This window comes from Lagopus muta, chromosome 14, assembly GCF_023343835.1.
Source record: "Lagopus muta isolate bLagMut1 chromosome 14, bLagMut1 primary, whole genome shotgun sequence".
Classification (NCBI taxonomy): Eukaryota; Metazoa; Chordata; class Aves; order Galliformes; family Phasianidae; genus Lagopus; species Lagopus muta.
The window spans coordinates 10,658,689-10,676,834 of NC_064446.1; the positions used below are offsets into that span (position 1 = coordinate 10,658,689).

Genomic DNA, 18,146 nt, shown 5'->3' on the forward strand with positions numbered 1-18,146 from the left:
CATTGTAAAAGTTATAAATAGATTACTCTCTCTCCCTTTGTACCTTCCGGCCCTTTTCCTACACCAAGGGAACATATTTGTCACTAGGACACACAATACGTACTTAGATGTTTGACATCTCTGCCCTCATCAGATGGGCCATACTGAATTTTTCGACAAGATAGAAAATGTGAAATGTTTGGGATGCAGTTACAAGTTTTAGAGCAGTTAAAAGAATGTTAAGAAGAATTAGCCATGGCAGCTTACTTGGTAGTTTGTTATGGCTCCCATTTTCTAATACATCATATTCTTTTATTCTCCTAATTACTTTTTTTGTGTGAAAGACAATTCCCAGTGAACGAACACTTCATTTCTTTGAACCACTGCCAATAATATGCACCACAATTGCTGAAAGCAAAGAGAGGATCTGGCATATCTATTAGAGCTTTGCAAAGACATACTTTTTTTCTTTTTAACCTTGGTTTTCCCTTAATACCAGCATTGAATAAATGAATTACACTCCCTCTTTCCCCCCCTTTGCTCACAACTTCTATTTCTGTTTTCAAGTTGTTGGTTTTGCTTTTTTTTTTTTTTTAAAGTCAAGTCTTGATGGGTAATTATTATATTTCAAGCATCTTCTGTCTCAGCCTTGTATTAAAAAACAGCAGCTAAGAAAACAATTCTAAATTAACAATCTACTTTCTGCAAAGTGATTTTAAAGGCATTAGTACAGCACTCCTTCCACCTCACTCTCCATCTGCATTGTCCTTCTAAATATCCTTTCAGCACAAACAGTATTAGCTCACCTTGAGACGAATGAAACCTTTTATTCAAAGGCAATTCATGCCCAAATCTTCACTGATTTCAAACACAGTCACCCATCTTCCACCTTCATACCTACGGCTGTGACCCAATGTAGCCAACTTTCAAACCACAGAAATTATGGACCTCTATCTTCCCTTTAATGCGAATGGCACTTCCATTCATACTCATATCAGCAAGAATGTGCATAGGGTGCTAACAAAGTAGTTTAAAATCCACAGCCTCCGGAAGGGGCGTTATTCTTGTTCAGGAGCTTATTCCCAGCTCTGCCTACTGAGATTTAAATAAGAGATCTCCGGGTGTTCTTGGTGGAAAAAGCAAACAGAGATTCCTCACTTCCCTATGAAAATATCTGGGATTCTGGGTATTGGGGTGGGTGATAGGTGAAGTTGAGGCAATCTGACCAGATCTCTGTTCATCAAGTGCAATCACAAAAGAAAATCTTAATTCTTTCTTAGAATTAGAGTTTCCAGGAGTTGTTTTCACTGAAAATAACAGCAGTGAGCTGCCTGTTGATCACAAGTGACTTAGAAATAATTCAGCAAATACTCATTTTTTCCAGAGAAAATACAGGATATGTTCTTGCAAGAATTTTGCTTGTGGAACTCCCACTGGGAAGCCTTTAGGAAAGGAATCAAGAGAATAACATTCAAATAAAAGACTGTGCTCCATTAGGAGGGAACTATTCCAGCTGAAATCTTACCCAGGACCTTGAGGGGTTGCTGTGTGGGAACTCTCATTACAATCTCAAACCAGCAGCTACTGGTGAAAATGGAAGCTACTGTTTACTCAGAATGAGGGAGATCTTTGTGCCCATGGTTGTGTGCTGAAAAAAGCTATTTAGCTGTTAGCTGATCTTACAGCATCCGGATGCTTTAGAAGATGGGGGTGGATGAGGCAGGGAGCTGACAACCATTTTGCAGTTCAATATTGGTTCAATGCAGTCATGAGCAAAGACGTGATCATATACATTCCTGGCTGTTTTAGATATCTAATTTATGTGCCTTGAATAAACTACCTGGAGATGCATTTGCTCCCATATTGACTTCGTAAGTAACTTTGCCATCTAACTTTAGTTTCTGACTGCCTGAAGTTGATTAGTATGAATATAAACCCTGAAAATGTATTTTCTACGCAACTAAATACATTAGAAAAGATGTCTGTAATGGTGTAATAATACACTGAGAAAAGAAATCTCAGGATTTCTGTGTTTCTTTTCCTGTCTTACAGCCTTAAAGAGAGCAAAATATTGAAAACTAAGCACTCAATTTGCAATGTGAATTATCACACAGTAATGACTTGATTTGTGCACAAACACTATTTGTACATTCACGTTCTATTGTTTGAGCATGCAAATGATGTGCACACAGATTCAGTAGTTGCATGGAGACTTCCTGGAAAATGAAGTCCTTAAATTCAATTGCTGTTGGCACAAACAGCACAACAAAGCAACACAAACAACAATCTCTATGACTGTGGTGAGTGTAAAGTGATACAAATTACTGTTCTCGGTTATGTTTTAGCAGATATTCAACAGAATGCACTGCTCTTATTTTCTTGATGCTGGGAACCAGCTCTGACATTACCCTCAATACAGCCCACCATTCCTTGCAGATCTGTGCATTTGCTGTTTTTGGATCTTGAGGCTATTTTGGAAACGACAGAAGTGCTGACACCAATTCAGTCCCTCATTCAACAAATGTTTCCTTCACCATCACAACACACACACTACGAACCTCTCTTAAAGTGAGCACAAGTACCACAGAGGTGTGTCAAAGCAGCAGAGAAATCCCAGATTCTACAGAGCAATCCCTGCCAGTCCCATCCAGGGTGATTCTGAGCAGCCCAATGGCTGCAGTGCATCATGCCAGCTGGGCAGAATCCACTGCTGGTCTTCCACCAGATGAGACGTGGCAAAAATCAGTTGCTCTCCCCAACAGACACTATTAATTTGAGGCTCAGAGGCAATAATCTCTCTGTAAGATGGGGAATGCTGTCTTTACAACCACTCTCCCTGCTCCTATGTGAGACCCCACAGCCTCTTGAGCCAGCTGAGCGGTGCGAATAACCCTAGGCTCACATCTATAGCCTGGCCCTTAGTTTTTCACATATGGGGCGGGAGTGTTTCCACAGTGGGTGTCTAAGCAGACACCAGCCTTGTGCCACAGAGAAGAACATCTTGAGAATACCAGGGGATGGCAGAAACAGGAAAACAATGAGGCTAAGACATCTCTCAGCAGAGAGCAAAAAATGTCACCTTAGGCTCTTTAGGATTTTATTTCTGGTTTGAGTCGTATGTCTTTAATTCAAGCAGTGAAACATTTTACTCATCTCTTTATATGGATGAATTAAATTATTTTTGGCAAAAGACGGAAAATATGTTGGATAGCCTTGTGCTGTCTTAACATATGTTACTGCTATAATTCAGGCATTATGAAAAATGTTAATACTATGGAATTGTCCCACTTACTACCAATTTAGTAAATGATTCCCAAAATAGACTTTTTTCAGGAAAATCCTTTAGATACTATGCATAAAATGTGCCTTTTTGATGGGATTCAGACTTCAAGGAAATATATACCCATTTGAAATTGCTCAAGGCCATCCCATGTCCATTGTTTGCCCATGTAAGATGTTTCCCTTTTATTAGCATGTTTTTTTCCCCATCCTTCTTCATATGAGAGACTGAGAGAAAAGAAATGATACAGGGCTCATTTCGAAATCCATGAAAGTTGGATACTCCCAAAATTCCAACAAGATTACAGAGAAATCTCATCTGGTAAATATTACGTTCTGTTTTTGTCTTTGCTTAAGCTTTTACACAACTTGACAGCTTGTGGTATTGTGCCACATTTCAAAGTTAAGGTTTACAAACATCTGGCTTGGGTTCAACATTCCTCTCCATATGGACCACAATGTCTCCAGCGTACACTGTCTGCCTGTGCAGAATGAGGTAGAAAAATAAGAGTTTTCTTAGAGAATTATGGAAACCTCAACAGCCAAGCCCACTTTCATGATTCATTGACAAAAAGCCTTCCTTTTAGTGCATCTTCATGAAAAATAGTCTTTGTTCTCTTAAGTGGACATTAACATTGGGCAAGAAAAAATTTTTCATAATCTGTTTTAGAAGAAAAGCTGCATCCTGAATTGAGATGAAAGTCTAACATGACAATCGCTCTGAGTGGGAGATAAACAGCTCAGGCCAAGAAACATTTTGTCTCAAATAGTTTTGAAATATTTAATTTAATTATTACTTTTTTTTTTTTTTAAGCATTGAGTGACTTTGAAATTTTAAAAAGTCAGAAAATAAAAGGAATTTTCTCCATTTGGAAAATATTGGCAGAAGGCATTTTGATAATTTGGAACATTTCAAAAATGATCTTCCTGTTGGAATGCATCCAGAGGACCATAGAAATGATCCAAGGGACAGAATACCTATCCTAGAAGGCAGGCTGAGAGCTGGGGCTGTGCAGCGTGGAGAAGAGAAGGCTCCAGGAAGACCTGAGAGCAGCCCTTCAGTATCTAAAGGGGCTGTGAGAAAGAAGGGGACAGACTCTTTAGGAAGGTTTGTTGTGATAACAACAAGGACAAGAGGACACGGTTTCAAACTAAAAGAGGGGAGATTGAGACTGGATATGAGGAAGAAGTGTTTTACAGTATAGGTGGTGAGGCACTGGCACAGGTTGCCCAGAGAGGTGGTGGGCACCCTGCCCCTGGAAACACCCAAAGTCAGGCTGGAGAGGCTCTGAGCACCTGATGGAGCTGTGGGTGTCCCTGTTCATTGCAGGGACCTTTAAAGGTCCCTTTAAACAGAAACAATTCTGTGACTTCATGAAAAATTCCACTTTCCAGCGAGAACATAGTTTCAGCAAGTCCACATTTCCAACAGATTAGTTGAAACAATTTCATCAACATCTTCTGAATATAGAAAAAAATATATGAAAGCACACTAATGGAAATATATTTATTCCCTAACAGCTCAGAGTACCTTTGCTTTGGGTCAATAGATGGATTTTTCCTGCTGTGTCACTGACATACCAACAATTCAATATGCACCAATGCCATCTGTACAACCCTACACACCTCCAGAACTTGAGTGCCCTACTGCCTGCCTTGCCACTGATTTGGTAATTTCAGAAATCAACTGCCACACTTCCAGATTTCTGAACCAGTGCTGCTGATGTAGAAAGGAAGGATCTCATCAATAAGAGCTCACTGAAAAAAGACTGGCTCAATATTTGGGTTTTGTTTTAATACGAAGTTCCCAAGATTTATAAACTATAAATATGAAAGGACATAATGCATCCAAACTTTCTTCTCTGAGAGGTGGTGTCAGATTTCCAGCTGTGAAGATCTCTGAAGGTTTGACTACTATCCTGGCTTATAGAACAGCAATAGGCATTGGATGAAAGGCAAACTTGTGGAAGAGATTGTTCAGTGCCAGTAAATGAGATTTGGGTTCTGGGTTCTCCATCATGGGAAATCTCAAAACTGCTGGGAAAGATCACCGTATGCACAACCTAGCTCTTCAAGTGCACATTTCTTTAAAGGAAGGAGCTTGGATTAGCAGGGAGCTGAAAGCTGAAAGTCACAGGTCTTATGCTTGTGTCTGCTGCAGGCATACTGTATGATCACTACCAAATTCCTTAACCTCTGGGAGTGCAGGGTCTAGAATGGGACGTTTTGACTTTAAACTTCTGAGGACTAACCTTTGCAAAATAATTTTATAGGCACAGATAAAATATGACATAAAAAAAAAGGGCAAAAACAAAATAAATGCTTCCTTGCAAATTCAGCAGCACGAGTGCAATGCCTGGGCACAGAGATAGGGGTTGGGACAAGAGTTATATGTACTGTGGAAATAGTCATTCTTTATTCATTTTAAAAGGTCAACACAGCTTGCCAGCATATCACTGCTGCAGCTGTTGCAGAGCTTGTTATGGCATTAGACTGACTCGGAATGATTTCCTTCCAAAGCATTCTGGCACAGAGCACAGCCCGACTCAAACCCAAAGCGAGGAAACCATTACTGATGGTGTTGATGACAAGAAAGCATCCAGGAGGGCCAAGCCAGAGATCTGTGTGGATTGGAAACTGAAAGATGGGCTGAGGGAGGGGAAGAAGACAGGAACCCCTTCTATCACTGACCTGGCAGCACTTATTTTCCACCACAAAACTAACATACAATAGGCTAGAACACCTGCTACTAATTTCAGTGCGTGCAAGCGCTACTCATGCAAAATCTTTTGAGCTGTTTCTAGCTGACAATTTTGTTTTCTGATGGGAATGATCACAACTTACATGCTGTGAAGCCTTTGGCATGCTGCAATTGCTGGGCTCAGACTGCTGATAGACAAGGAGCTATTCTTTCTATCCTCTTCTTTCATTTTATTTTTTTTTTTAATCCATGGGTGGAACCCCCATAATTGTCAGAGGGAACTTCATACACCCTCTGATGACAGATTGAGTCCTTGCAAGAATGTACCATTAAAACAAAAACAACCCAAAAATTGGGTTTCTAGCATTTCAAATGAGACTAAAGAGAAAACTCCCTAGAAGGTTTTTCTGAGGCATTGTTTTAGTGACATTGCTCTGTTTACCCCTATCAAGATCGGGGAAAGAATATCTTCTCCAAAGGAGATTCTTTTTGCAGCCAAAAACAACCCACATGTGTCCCAGAGAGACCGTCCTGAATGGTCCATTGTTCAAGCTCTCCCCATGTACAGATCTCCTATCTGGAAAAGCATCTGCAGCTTCAGACAGCACCTCTCTGAATCACACTCCTCTCTCAGTCCCAGCTGTTTCAGATGAATGTGCAAAGTGCATATACAACAGTCCTGGCCCCACTTTCACCCATGAAATTATTAAGGGTGGAAGTGATGGTAGTGATTATCCAACATGCTATCCAACCTACTTTCTGTACCACATATCCCACAGTACGCAGTCAGCAATCTAGGCATCTAAACCAAGCAGCAAGTGGTTCAGCAAGAGAAGGAAGACTCCACGGGCAGGAGGAACCCAACACACTCAAAATTCAGCCATCTAGAAGTTAGCCACCTAGTTTAAATTAGCCACTAAGTCTCTTCTAGTCGCCCCTGGAGAAAAGCAGATACCTCCACCCAGATTGCAACATATCTCTATATAGACTGACTGGACTGATTCTGAGGGCGCCTCTCTCACTGCTTGCTTTTGTTGGACACTGGACAACTAGCACAGTTGTCCATACTAGCTGAATTCATACTTCTAAATGGCTAAACTGAGATCAGCATTTCCCACAGCCCATGGAATTAGGTTATAACAGTGGGTTACTCTCACCTGCAGTATTTAATACCTGATTTCATAGAATCATAGAATGGCTTGGGTCAGAAGGAACCTCGAAAACCATCTAGTTTCAATCCTCCTGCCATGGGCAGGGTTGCCAACCACTTTATCAGCTACTAGATCAGACTGCCCAGGGCTCCATCCACCTGGCCCTGAATGACTCCAGGGATGGGGCATCCACAGCTCCTGTGGGCAGCCCATGCCAGCACGTCACCTCTCTACGTGAAAAAATTTCCTCCTAACATCTAATCTACACCTCCCACCTTTCAGGAATTTTCATGCTGAAATTCCTTGCACTGAGGTTTGCAGCATCACTTTATGTGAAAAATTAAGGTTTTATCTGGTGTCAGAAAAAAGGATTTTATGGTTGCCACGTAAAATACCAATTCTCAGTATTCATGACTTAAGCCTAGACTAGGTGCCCTTATGGTTTCACTTGGATCTTCACATTTGCTATACAAACACACTTCCATTCTTTCTCCTTTATTATCTTGACACAAGAGCACACAGAAATTCAAGAGCAAACTCCAATAGCCTTGCAATTGCAATGAATGACATAAAACAGGAACCTCAGCAGACATTAGGCAGACCCACAGGCGTAGTGAATGGGAAGCAAATTTTTCTACTGCAATCCTAATTACATATAAGAGCCAGATAAACAATATACTGCACACCTACTGCAGCTAACCATTAGTAGCCTGGTTAAAAAAGATCAAATCTTCACATAGATTATGCTCAATGAAAATTTCTTTTCAACCACAACAATCTTTGAGCCCACGCAGATGCTCTTAAAGAGCTACAAAGTACTGAGCATATGTATATGCGTGTAGGTATATGCAGATCTGATGGTAGATGCATGCTGGAGGAAAGAGGAACAGTTTTTCCAATTCTATTTATCAAATTCGACAGAGAAGTACTACAGAATTCTGTTTGCAGAATCTCCCTATGTGGGAAGCCATTAAAGTCATAGATTCATAGATCTTAGGTTGGAAAAGATCCATATGATCATCAAGCCCAACCATTACACAGAATGCAAATCCTGCAGTCCAAAAGGAGTATAAGAAATCCTCTCACTTTCTCTGAACAGAGAATCAGTTTTATTTTTTACAATGATCTATACAGCTGGGACACACACTATGAGGCAATCTGCTTCCCACCAGAAAGGTTGGCTTCTACCACCAAAGCCCACAAACCTTTGTGATAACTGTTCCAACACCAGTAAAAGTTAGGAGAGGATGGTTGGGGAAAAAAAAAAAAAAAAAAAAAAAAAAAAAAATCACAGCAAGTAACATATTGTGCTACAAACAGGAGAAACAGCCCTAAAGTATGGCTGAGTCTGCTGGCAGACAAGCAAAGGAGGTCGCAACCAGCCACGGACAGGTTGTCCCTGTGATGGAAAGCTTCACCGTGTGCCCTTGAACGTTTGTAACCAGCTGCCTTCTCCACTCTTCAGGGGCACTGTCATTTACCGAAAGACTTGTCTGTTTGCCATGAGTGTCAGGTGCCTGAGGGATGGGCTGTTTGCACTAAATATTGAAAGGCTGCCCTTCATAAAAATGAACAAATACTTTCTAACCTGCAGGAGGGGTAGACTCACAGGAGATTCCACTGAGCAATTTGTCTGAGAGTGAGATGCATTCAAGGTAGATTTGCTTGTAACAAAGAGGAGTTTTCAGAGAAAATATAAAACCATATGCCTGCAATACAATTGCAGGTAGCTATTTATTCCTGGAGTGTGGGAGCACAAAGTGGGTATAATTTCTTAGGATTATCTTGGAATTAAAGGCCTGGTTTTGCCACGATTCCTCCCACATTTGGTACTTCACTGCTCATGTAGACTAGGAAAGCAGTCTGCTTCTCTGCTGCAGCTGAAAATCATCTACAGACCTGACTACATAGAAATAATTCCTAATGTAGAAAATACCTACACTTGCCCCAAGACTGGTACAGGGAAAGGGTCACAGAATCATTTGAGTAGGAAGGGACCCTTAAAGGCCATCTGGTCCAACTCCCCTTGTAACTAACAGGGGCACCCACAGCTCCATCAGGTGCTCAGAGCCCCTTCAGCCTGATCTTGGGTGTCTCCAGGGACAGGGTGCCCACCACCTCTCTAGGCAACTTGTGCCAGTGCCTCACAACTTTTATTGTAAAAAACTTCTTCCTCATATCCAGTCTAAATCTCCCCTCTTTTAGTTTAAAACCATCTCCTCTTGTCCCATCACAACAAACCTTGCTAAAGAGTCTGTCCCCTTCCTTCTTATAGTCATCACTCACCCCCAATTCATCCCACTTCTGATTGACTTTAATAGATTAAAGCTATTACTATTATTATTTGAAGATTTGCTTTAGAAAATCGATGAGTTCTGATTTGTAGTTTGCCCTTTAAGCTCAAGTCAACTCCATACACCATGTCTAGCTCAACAGCTCAGATTGGTGCTTAGCCATTAGGAAACAGAGAAGGTGGAACCAAAACACAGCAACATCCAGCCTTTGCTGTCTGCCTTTTGTTTGCCCTCTCAGAGCAGGAAAGTATGAGGGGACAGAGGCTGAAGATGCTCTTCCAGAGATGCAATGCCTTGGAGATGCAATGACTGCTTAGGTGCGGCAGGGCCTCTGTTTCCTCAGTCTCTGTGTGGAATCTGAGCTGGCAAACAATTTAAAGCCTAGCAAACACTGAAGAAGTAGAAGGCAAAGGCAAAGCCTGTTCTGCGGGAGTCTGGGGCTGGCATCTCCCAGCTCCTAAGTGCCAGCTGCCAGATAGTTTTGTTTTTATTAGGTTGACAGCTACACATGGGTGGGTGCCAACTTTTGTTCATTATATTTCATATTTTATAGCTTTGGTTTAGGTTTGGAAAGCTGTCGGCATTTGGAACGACAGCAGCCCCTGCCCCTGAGGGACAGTCAAGGCTTTTTTTCTCCTTTCCTTTTTAACTTCTCTCTCTTCCACGACAGCTGCACTTTCTACCGGTCCTTGTTGGCTGTCCTCTTCTCAGCCCCCCCAGGGCTCTGCTCCTTCCTTGCAGCTCGGTGTTTAAGTCACGTCACAAGCAATGTTTAGCTTTGCTGCAGCAACTCCATGGCAAACAAACGGAGCTCAAACAGATTGGAAACGCAGCGTTTTGATAACACCCACACATGACATTGCAACTCCAACAAGCTGTCCTTCAAACCGACCCATCAGCTGACCACGCAGCAGATAGGGATCAATCCAGCAAGGTTGTTAGCTCCCACAATGAGGTGGCTTCAAAGGAAATATATGAGCTTCAGTAGCTTGGCCAATTGTCTCATTCAAATCTACAACAGGGACATTTCACAAAAGGGCAGCTATCTGCCAGACACTGTCAGCAAGCATTGGCCATGACACATTTGTAAAGGAATAAAGCGGACTTGAGTTACCTGGAAAGTTTGTTTACCAGGAAATCCCGTGGTGGGGATTGGTTTCACTGGCGGCACGAATGTGCCCAGTGGAACTCAGGATTCTAAGTGTCAGACAGAAGCATTAGCTGGCGGATTCTCTTTGCATTTTTGTATTTGAACTGTCAGCTCCTTATTTGCGACTAACACGCTGCTTGTAAACTAGCACTGACTTTGTTGTTCATAAGGACTTTCTAAAGGACAAACCTTGTTCTTGATCAACTATCTGTTTAGGATTATTTTGCTCTTTTTTTTTTTTTTAATCTGAAACTCAGTCTTCTTGTACAATATTTAGAGAAAAATCTTCGATTAGAGGTACTGTCTTCATTGTATTTTTCAGGCAAGAGCAAAACTACTAACATTTGGTCACGCATTTACATATTGGATGACCCTTCATACTGCAGTCTATGAAACTTTCTGCATTCTTCAAATATATTTCACTATTAGCTCACTACAACTGAGGAGTAAAAATTCATTGCAAAGTAGCAGAGAACAAATAATGAAACCTACTCCAGCCAGCTCAGTCTGGATTCCCCATTTGCTGCCAAGGAAGAACGCTGTCCTGGAGCATGCACTGAGCAAGTCTGCAGCTGTCAGCCTGGATCCTCAACATCAGCATCTTCAATGTTCTTTCAAATGAAAGCGTTTCAGTAACTGTGAGTGAGGAGACTACGAATTCGCAGAGGAATCAACAGCATCCACTTCTTGCAGCTCTTATTTATTGGTCAGATATGCAGAATCACATTACCATAGTTTGTGAACTAGAAATCTGACAAGAGCAATTTGACTCTTGTATTTACATTTCTAGCAGTTTCATCTTGTCATTTGTGGTTTTCTTCAAATTAGAAAACAATTAAATGAAGACTCTGGCAAAGAAGCGGAGCCAGATGTAACAGTTTCTCTTTACTCTTTGTTAATAGCAGCAGCAGCAACGTAATTTAATTCTGTCAGCTCTTCAGCTGCTCAGCAGCTGAGGAGATATGCAAAGGAAGAACAGGATTACTCTCCTGGCACGTTGGATCAGTGTCCAATATTCTATCTGCCAAAAAAAGGAGAGCCCTTGAACCACAGAACCACATCTCTGCTGGGACTCCGACAGCATCACTCAAACCTCTCTGACCTCACATACACTGGAGCTACTCTGACACTGTTTGCAGAGCAAAGAGTCATGAGTTCAAATTGCACTAACCCAAAAGCAAGCAAATAAAGCTCTCTCTATTAAAGACATATTCCAGAAAATTGTATGGCCAAAAAAACGGAATTTTCTTACACTAGATTAATTTGACTACAAGTTAGGTATTTCCACATATGCCTCACCTATCTGGCCCCTCCAAGCTACACACACACACACACACACACTGCAATGGATTATTTGATGTAGAAGACACTTCACCCCACACCTGCAGATCTGTCTGAGGACAAAGCTCTGAGATGAGGAGCTGTTCTTAGGATGGGGCTCCAGCACAAGACTGCAGACATCTGAGCATTTTTTGTGAGAGCCTCCCAGCCTGGAACCAGCTCCCCTTGTCATCGCTATGGTCAAATCATAGACCAAAAGCCAGAAAAAATATTTAGGCACCCGACCCCTTGATTTCTGTGAGAATAGCAGCACTACCTGGCACACAGATGAAAGCACACTCATCAAATATTATCAGGCTGTATCTGACACTATACTGATGACGCAGTAAAATATCTTTACACAAATACCTGAATAGGGACTGGAGGAGAGAAATAAAGTCTTAGATCCATGGAAACAAGTAAAACAGTTAAAAACAGACAGCAAAAATCTATGAGCAAATCTTCATTGAGTCCTATCTGGGAAGCCTGTATGCAGTTGGATGATTTTTTCTTTAGTTATAAATGCCCACAAATAATTGACATAAGACAGGACAATTGTTCACAGACTTGCCTTTTTGTCTGACTGTCTTGAGCAGCAGCACAATTAGGCTGTCTCAAAAGAAAAAAAGTCAGGTGTGAATTTGCTGGAAGGAGGAAGGTTATGGGGTCTGAACCTACATTCTAGCACTGCCAAAGCTTTCTACAAGATCTCTAGTTTGTAGAGTCACTTTACCCACAGCCATAGGCTGGATACATCTGCCACTGGCAGTAGCTGTCCCTGTTTTAAAAGTGGGCTCTAAGAATTAATCTTTAATAAAGTTTGTCACTGGAGCTCTAGAAGTTAAGATCAAAGGGCCATACAAATGCTGCCCTCAGGTGCTCAGGCACTTCTCCCATAGAAGTCACCAAAGAATTTGGCCCACAGTATGTTACTCCTCCTTATACCAATTAATTTTTGCATACTAATTAGTATGCCACATTATAGGTTTGAACTGAATGCTCCTGTTTCATTTGTTTTGCATTTTCTGGAAAAGAATTTGCTCAAAAATGTCATATAATGTTTCCTTTGAACAACGCGAAGAAAAAGACCCAAACCTTGCAGCAATCACGCTGACCTTAAATGATTGACATTAAACACTTCCATTACTGGGATTCCCCTTCATCTCCTAGAAGAGGTTTCTTTTAGTCTCATCCACCAGAGCAAGCTGCCTAGAAACATTTTTAATTACTGCGTATTTTGCTCTGGAGGAAAGAACATGACTTGTGCTGATCACTCTCTTAAAGAAGATTATAATCCTAGCAGCAAAACAAGTTGCTTGCCTAGATGAGGATCAATGAAAATGTTGTATGTGCAGACTGAGACTGGAGCCTCAAAGAGAGCAACCCTGGCTACACAGTTTGTGGTAATATTATATGTTAACAACAACTGAAGCAATAAAGTCACAGCTTAAAGCCTCTGCTCCAGCCTCCTGTTATTGCTGCTTTGGTCAGATGCAGCTGAAGCAGAAAGGCTACATTCCCACAACTCTGATTCACTGATGGTCAGTCCTGGTAGATTTTTCTTGGCACACCCAACTTCAGTAATTGCATCTATTTATCCCTGGGATTTGCACCAAACTGGAACCAGTAGGTCAGGTAGGCTCACTGCTGTTCAGATTTCAGCAATACTGCTCTACAGTTTTGTGTCCAAATGGAAAGGAAAGCTTTTCTCAGAAACTAAACCAGGCATAAAAACAAACAAGACCCCTTCCCCAGTCCCTTCCCTGAACAGCTATTATAGGTTTTATAGGAAACAGATGATTGTTCTCCAAATTAAACTCACAAGAACACAATTGCTGAATTGTTGGTCCCCACCCCAATATCTTTTGGGCCAATCAATTCTTGTACCAGATAGAACTAATTTTTTCCCACTATCCCAAACAGATCCAGAACAGGACAGCAAAGGTAACTGACACTTGAGGTGACGTTATTATCCACATAAGGAAAGTATCAATATAACCTTACAATGAATTGCTAGAAATTAAGTATCAGAAAAAAGGAATCCGATATGAACTACTGGTTTAGATTAGACTCTTCTCGCCTACTCAATATTGGATTACACAGTTCCTACATGTTAAAGGGGCATATAATGAAATAGAATTCAGGTGACACGTCTGGTTTACTTTTTCTATGACCAACTACAAGACAACACATGCAAGGTTACTTCAGGAAAACTTCAGTGTTTCACTGTAGTTTATAAGCAATGTGTTTTTTCTGATGCCTTTGCGTTTAAAACCCCAGTAGAATTTATCCATTAATGGATAAGAAATTAGAAGAAAACCCTACATTTTAATGTGAAGAATGCACTTGGAAATGCTAGGAAACTCAGCACTTAAAATTCACAGCAATAATGCACTGAGGAATATTTCTCCTTAAAACCAAGACCCCAGTTAAGTGTTTTCAAGAACAACATCATTGTCTCTATGAAGATAACTGAGTCCTCATTATTTACAGTTCCTGAAATATTCAAGACTGTTGGGTATGGGGGTGAGCAGGAGGAGGTTGTTATTTGCTTAAGATTTTATTTTCAAGAAGGTAAAACAGGTGCTTGGTTTTCTGTTGCCTTTTTTTTTTTTTTTCTTGTAGCATCACATTTTAAAAAACTGTCCAACTACCAGGTTTTCTTCCCAGCTGCATCTCTTTTCTATTCTTATGGAAAAATATTGTATGGCTGTTCATATAGGCAAGCTTTTGCTTAGATTACCAGTGACATCCCAAGAAGCTAGACAAAAAGTTACCTTTTACTTCCAAGGAAGTAATTCCTGCTACTTAGCACTGCAGTAGCTACTGCATTATGCCTACATTATGTTATGTCCAGAAACAAAATTGTTTTGGTGTAGCGTCATTTAGACCTTTGAAAACAAAAGTGGTCTTTTACCTTTTGTCCATCAGTAGGAGATGCAATGGCTGAATCCTCCATGATAGGAAGCAGAAGACAATGGAAGATGAAGCAGAGCTGTCTTTGCAATCACAGGAAGGGAACGTTGGTGTAGAAGAACGCTGTCCAGGAAGGCTACAGGGAGAAAGAAAACCAGAGAGAGTGAAAAGTGGTCAATATATCAGGAGAAGCTGGGCTAAGGGTCAACGAGAAGGAGCATCACCTGGTTGGGGAGGTCACACCTGCAGTATTAAACTAACGAGCTTGACAGGAAAAAAAAACAGCAATGGAGAAAAAAAGAAAATAAAAGAAAAGAAGAGAAAAAGAACACATATGTAGTAGCTACAAGACAAAAAGGAACTTATAATATTTAACTTATTCCATGCTATTTAACTCTGGTGAAAAAATGCTATGTCCAAAGTTGCTGCAGTGTTGTCAAACCCAACTGTGTTATTGAGAGCTTAGCAAACTTTCATTCTTAAAAGAATTCCAGAACTCCAGTTCTTTGACTTAAGTGACTTTCTAATAATTTAGGTTTTATTTATTTATTTTTTTAAAGATTTTTTATGCTGTCACTGTGCTTGAGAAAGGATTGAAAATGCATGTGCTGAAGAACTAAAATCTGTAAGTCAAAACCAAAGATTTGAAATGCTCTTAGAAGTAATAAACCTGGAGCATCAATCAAGCCTCTTTATAAGCTGACTTCTGAAAGATCCTTGCCCTAAAACTGAAGGTTTTTCCAAGTGACCTGGCCTTTGAGAAAAACAAGAAATATGAAGGGGAATAAACACAAAGCCCTTCAGTTTTGACATCCTAACTTTAAGAATGCCAAGCCCTGCAATACAAAAGATATCAGGAGGTCTCAGCAGCCCAGTGGTTCCCCTTGGTAAATACCTATTATCTTATCAGCTGGAGGACAGCCCCCATGCCATGTCATTCCCTTTCCATCACTGTTGCATAATACAGCTTCATTTCATTTTTGAAAGAAGTTTGTTTACCAAGAGGAAAAGCAAAAAGAATATGTTTTGTCACCTCTATGCTAAACCTATTGTCTCCTTCCTAAAAGCAATCATCTTTAGATATTAAAATGGCATGATCTGGATATTGCATAGCATTTCTCCTAATCTTCCTGCATTGCCAATTCAGTTCACAGATTGCATTCATTCTCCCTTGAAAAGCTTACAATGTTGAGTCAGAACTTTCCTAAGAAATAGCATTTGCTCATATCAGCCTCATGTTAGCAAGGCAAGGACAAAGTCAAGAGCAGAGGAGGGACTGCTTTTATAAGCAGAGAGGAGAGTCAGAGGCTGGAGCTGGTTATGACATCTTTTTGAACAATTCAGATTAAAAGGGAGAAATACACCAAAGTCATTTTTTCTTCTAGTCATGAAATAATAACAGTAAGAAAGGTAGAGAGCACAAGTCATACTTAAACACAATGATGGATAATGTGCTTTCCACCACTGCAGATGAAACAAAATGAGAACAAGTCAGTCAGATCTTTTCCCCGTCCATGTTGAGATCGGTTTTGTTCTGGTCTGAGTTCTGCTTTCCCGATCCTTCTCTGAAAAGGAGCAGAATATAAACCTCCTGCTGTAAATGCAAGAACTTTGGGGCAATTTGCCAGGGAGGTGGTGGAGTCTCCTTCTCTGGAGATGTTCAAGACCTGCCTGGATGCCGACCTGTGCGACCTGCTGTAGGGAACCTGCTTTGGCAGGGGGGTTGGACTCAATGATCTCTGGAGGTCCCTTCCAACCCCTACAATTCTGTGATTCTGTGATTCTGTGATTCAATTCAGATTCTTATGCAACCTAAAACCTTGGGCAGAGAGTCAGTGCCAGATGCAAGCACACTGCAGGCAAGGAAACTGTCCCTCAAAATGGTTCCTCCACTTGCCATTTCCTCTGAAAAACAAGAGCACTATGAAAGAACAAGATGTACAGATAACTGTGTATCTCATCATGTATATATCTATCCAGCCAGCTGAGCTTTGTTATGTTGTACAAAAGAGCCTGCATACCAAATTCCATCTTTTTGTTGGGTTATTTTTGACTCACAGATTATAAAACTAAAACTTCACACACAACTTCTCTTTCTGAATCTCCCCTGAGGCACGTGAACCCTCTGACCTGGCTTCATCTCTGTCCATGGTTCAACAAACAAAATTTCCCCTGCGATACAGACATGCACCCCTGTTCCAGATCTGCATTAAGGCTTTGCTGGAGAAGCACTGAGCAAAGGCAACAGCACCTGGGAGCTCGAAGGAAGCCATTCAGAGACATTATGCTCTATCAGTGCAGGTTGCTAAGACCAACGTAAAAGATGTCATGCTTGCATGGATCTCCCATCTAACCCTAGAGAAGCCATTAATAAAGACACATTTTTAATTTTGCACACAGTAAGATCATACAGGGCTCACAAAGCAGCAGAAATGTACCTATAACTCTTCTGTGTATTTCCAGACAAACGATGCAGCTTTCTTTATGACATCAATTTATTTTTTTTTACTTTGCAATTACGTAAAAACAGCAATAACATGGGAGAGAGAGATGATGTGACGGATCCTAATGCTGAATTATTCATTGCCCTTCAGCTGCTGACTTCACATCAGACGGTTCCCAATGCACCTCACATAAATCACAGTGGATCTTTTTTGCCACAACCACTCTAAGATCCTATTGAGTGCTTTTTCACCTAAATACCATAGGATAATGGTCTTTCAAGGAAGGGATGCACATACACTGATGAGAAGGGAGGTCTGTCCCTGCAGTCATTGACATTTGGTGAGGAGGAATAGCAGTATAACGCACTTAAAGAGATCCATTGGATGCGTAGGGTTTATACAGAAATTAAGCCACACACACACACATTCATTTTATAGTGAAGAGTATATACTTTGGCATACCTAATATCCAAGATCTGATAAGCTATATTACTTTGCAGGCTTGATTCTCGTAAGGGTAGCAACACGATAAAATGTTTGAGGATAAAAGAGAAATTAATTTCATTGCTTCAGTTTTGCATTTAACTATTAATTTGCTGCGCTCACTTCCAAGAGATGGGGCTTGATCAGACAAACTCTCTCACAACTTGGATGAGAGTGAGCTGGGTTTGCCATGTCACAGATCAACCATAATCAAACTGCAAACTGCAAAGGAATGTGCTGACCTTAGGGAACACTCACAATAAAGTTGGTGCATTGCATACGCTACATTGGCCTCCAGACCAGTGAAAGGTTTAAGAAACATGTTTCATTTCTACTATTGAGGCTCTTGGGCTGGTTAATCACTGCTGACTGTGAACTCTTCAGGGGTCTGGGTTTTTCACTATTCTGCCTGCAGAGGGTCTATTGCAG

General features: G+C 40.9%; 1 long non-coding RNA gene across 1 annotated transcript in view; it reads right to left on the bottom strand.

Annotated features, from left to right (window-relative positions):
- LOC125700335 (uncharacterized) overlaps positions 1 to 14,919 on the bottom strand; it is a 34,587-nt gene extending 19,668 nt beyond the window's left edge. Inside the window, exon 1 of the long non-coding RNA XR_007379859.1 lies at positions 14,792 to 14,919. This is a non-coding gene — a long non-coding RNA (uncharacterized LOC125700335). The remainder of the gene's footprint in view (positions 1 to 14,791) is intronic.
- Between the last annotated feature and the right edge of the window lie 3,227 nt (positions 14,920 to 18,146).